Here is a 4,073-nt window from a genome sequence, read left to right on the forward strand (position 1 = left end):
GGAAGGCTATATTTTAGTGCCTCATTTTAAACAAATCTTTTTAAAAGACAATGATCTTTTGAAAGATTTTCCTTGTTTTTCAGTGGCTGTCTGTCTTCATTGCTTTTACTGATGCTGTTGTAGTTCTGCTTCTTGTCTCTTTGAACAGTCTGAAAGTCTGTTAAGTTCCTGGCTGATACAGTAGTCCCCTCCCCTCCCCTCTCTTCCCCTCCTTCGACCAGTCTGTACTGATATGCTGTTTGACAGTTTGTTTTCACATTCCTCTTTAAAAGCATCTTTATTTCCTCAGTTCTTTTGATTCTCCATTAATGAGGGTAAGTAATTCCTGGTGTTCTGTTTGTAAACTGAGTGGGAGTCATATGCCAGAAAGTAGTTGGCTTTGTTATTCCGTTTTAGTTTCACTTGCAAATGAGCAGTTTGTGATTTGTTCCACAGCCAGACCTGGTCATGGTTTTGCTGTTATTACTGAGCTGTTCTACTGCCCAGAGTCAGATGCCACATAAATTTGAGAGATAGAGAGGGGGGGGGAGAGGGAGAGAGAGATCTTAAATAATTAAACTGTTTTCTGTGTTCTCCATCTGGTGATTCCATGTATAGGCATTCTAATTATTTGAAAAACATGTTACTAATGATCAATTGGCAAAAACTGATAAGTACTTTTCTTTTCTGAGGCTGTAAATAGTCCAACTAACTTTTCTTCCTTAATATTTACAACCTTGCTATTCCAGAGTCCAACCATAAGTAACATACGTTGCTTCTATAATCCATTAATTTCAGATTGAATTGACCATAACCTCTTCTTTTTCCAGATTAGGGACTGGAGCATAAACTTGGATAGTCAGCATATTAAAGGAATGTTCACAAAGACAACTGTATATTACAATCATTGATTCCATTGTACTCAAGTACTGTCCTTGCTGTATCCTTCCTGATTATGAAATCAACATCATTTCTTCTTTGTTTTTCTGAGTAGTAAATGTGATTTTCTGAGCGAAAGTGTCTAATTCCACATTTCACTGATACCTAAGAATATCAAAGTTCAGTCAGTTCATTTAATCTTTCGCTGTGCTAATTTTCTCATGATTATGATTCTGTGCTCCATATTTTACAGCACTGGATTTTCTTTGTAGCTTTGGATTTTCTTTTATTGCATGGCAACATCATCAACTAGGTGAGAGGAAAGCTTTAATCTATCTGTGGCATAAACATCTGTAATATTCTGAAAGTTCTTCCTCAGTAGCATGTTGCCTGCCATCTGACCCAAGGGGCCCATCATCACATCATCAATCACTTTATCTTGTCCGTCCATGTGGTTTGCTTGATAAAATATCAGGAGTGTTTTACCATTGCTTTCTCCCACACAGTATGAAATTATACCAATGCTGTTATTTTCTGAGGCTGTAAATACATCATGAACTGAACTGCCTTTGTGTTGATGCTAAAGTGATCCTCTGCCTCCAGCATCTTCCTGTATCTGTTTCCCGACATAGGTGCTTGTTTGGTTTAACAGAGTAGCTGATATGATGTTCACACTTTGGTTTATACACATAGTCTCACAACATTCTTTGCTCGTTCCTTCCAGAAGCACAAACTTTCTCACCATTACCACTGCTTGCTAGGCTGAGGCAGTACAGCAGACATACTCAGGAAAGAAGGAAGGTAGGAACATAATATAATTTACCTTTGTCACTGTCGTTATGCATTTTGAATCCACTGTTCAATGTTTTAAGATAATGCTTAGTGCCTTAGTTGGAGGGAGAAGTCCAAGATCCCATGTTTTCTTTACCAGTTGTGAATCCTAGAACATGATTCTAAAATTTTGAAGAAAAATTAAATAATGTTATTGATTTTTGTTGTTTTTTTTATTGAAGTAATCAGTAAAATGGGTATATTAAGTCTATAATTTATCACACCTATTTGACTTTGGCCTTTTAATCCATCAAGCAAAACTTTCTGCATGCAGATTGTCCTGGAAATGAAGCACAATTACCAAAAATTCTTGCTTTTCCAAGTCCTAATTCTACATATGATTTGTTAAAGGGTTTAAACCTTTTTTTTTGGGGGGGGGGGGGGAAATCCAGAAGGCAGTCTACAGATAATATGTTCAAGTATAAAAATAGTATATTCAATAATTTCAAATATGCTTAGCTACTTGCCAGTATAGAAATGCAAGTAATAAAATTTTAATAAATAAGTACTGCAACTAAGAATTTAATTATTTCTGTAAAATAATGACATATGGTTCAATTTTAATTCCTAAATTAAGGAGCTTATTCTGAATGTTTCCATTAAGAAAGCTATTCCCTGAAAACACACCTGTTACACACCTTCATCATCCTCATTTAAAATATTTATTCTCAGTATTGTTTTTTACTATCTTGATGCACTTTGAAATTGTTCCTCTGGGATGTTGTGCTTCATCTGAGAATACATTCTTATGCATTCACTGAACACATGTCAGATCAAAGAGTCTTGTTTCCATCCAATATCTATCCAATCTGAATATTCAACTAGTGTTAGCAGCCTGTCATAGTTCATATCTTCACTTCAATAAGGTGAATATCAGTAATGGGTCAGGCTCTACTTTTAGTATGTGAAAACTAATTAAATAGAAATGAGGGTCAGTGCTGAATCCAATATGGCCCACAGTATGATCCCAGATCATATTATCATTAAAAAGGAACATGAAAATAAAACTTCATGCAAAAACATAGTAGATACAAAACTACAAAAAATATTCAACATATAAATTGAATAAATAAATGCCTACATATATCTTGATCTTGATCCTCTTACAAGTGGTATAGGTGACAAAACAAGAATTATGATGCAGACTCTGTTCCTTATGTAGTTTTGTGTGACACTGCAATACAACAATGAAATCTAAGAGTCTATCATTATGTCACAATGCACATATTTTCACTTAATGTCATCATGGCTAGAAACGGATATTTGTGAACTTTAGAAATGTATTAATTGCTATACAGCTCTTGATATACTACTCGCTAAGGAAAAAATAAAGATATAACATTTTAGATAATGATGTTCTATTTTATTCTATATCATATTGATATAGATAGATATTGTTGCTTTTTATTGTATGTTTGGCTATAGTTTGGCCATAGTTTAAAAGATAAGATGGCTCTTTGGCTTACAATGTTTATCTCTTCAGAACAGAGATAACGAACAACTTTAGGATACTATCATTTTCAAATGTGATTTAAGCCTAGCTCATCATGTATTAACTACTCAGCAAATATCAACCACCGTTACTTTTAAAAGATTTGGCTGTGGTTCTTAAAAATGAAAAAATATATATATTAACTCTATAAATTATTAGTTTTATTATTAGCTTGATTTTAGCAGACAACTAGACGATAAGATGGAAGAAAATAAAAAGATACTATTTGTTCTAGAATCTACTTACCAGTCTACCCAACAGTAATATTTAAAAGGTCAGTATCGCAATACAAGCATTTACTAACCTCATAATCTGTCTGAATGTATTTCACAAAGAGGCCAATTCCTTAAGGAGTCATCTCATAATCAACAAATAAAACCATTATGTTAAAGTCAGGTACATGTTCAGGCAACAGTGGACTCCTTTACCAATCTGTCTACAAGCAGGTCATGCTGCTGTTGTTATAATGATTATGCTGATAGAGACCAGCTGCTTGAGAGGCTTGTTGGGATTAACTGGTAGGAATAAATTAAAGATTGTTTCATCTTAAGTGTGCAGTAGGAACTTGGCAGATTCAGAAAAATCAATTTGTCAATGGAGATTTTTGTTAAATCAATTATGATGGAGGGAATGACAAATTCCACATATTTTTTAATAAAGAGAATAAATTATTATGAAAGTAACAATGTTACTTGTCTCTTAATCATTTCTTAGTGAGACAGTCAATGTGTTGCTTTGAAAGGACATTTCTACTGCATAACCTGAACAGCGGTTCATGCTGGCCTTGGCAATGACAGAAAGTAATCTGCGTTTATTATTTGTCAGCACCAGCTCACGTGCCCTATCACTTGATCAGAAGGAAGTGAATATCTTTTATAATTGCATAGAAATG

General features: G+C 34.1%; 1 long non-coding RNA gene across 1 annotated transcript; it reads left to right on the forward strand.

The window, feature by feature from the left end:
- The first annotated feature begins 220 nt into the window (after positions 1–220).
- On the forward strand, positions 221–3,583 carry LOC120312249. The gene is made up of 3 exons (XR_005557833.1): positions 221–314; positions 1,583–1,659; positions 3,353–3,583. It is a non-coding gene; the product is annotated as an uncharacterized LOC120312249 (long non-coding RNA).
- Positions 3,584–4,073: the final 490 nt, after the last annotated feature.

The sequence above is a fragment of the Crotalus tigris genome, unplaced genomic scaffold (assembly GCF_016545835.1).
Source record: "Crotalus tigris isolate CLP2741 ecotype Arizona unplaced genomic scaffold, ASM1654583v1 scf7180000018468.2839379, whole genome shotgun sequence".
Taxonomy (NCBI): Eukaryota; Metazoa; Chordata; class Lepidosauria; order Squamata; family Viperidae; genus Crotalus; species Crotalus tigris.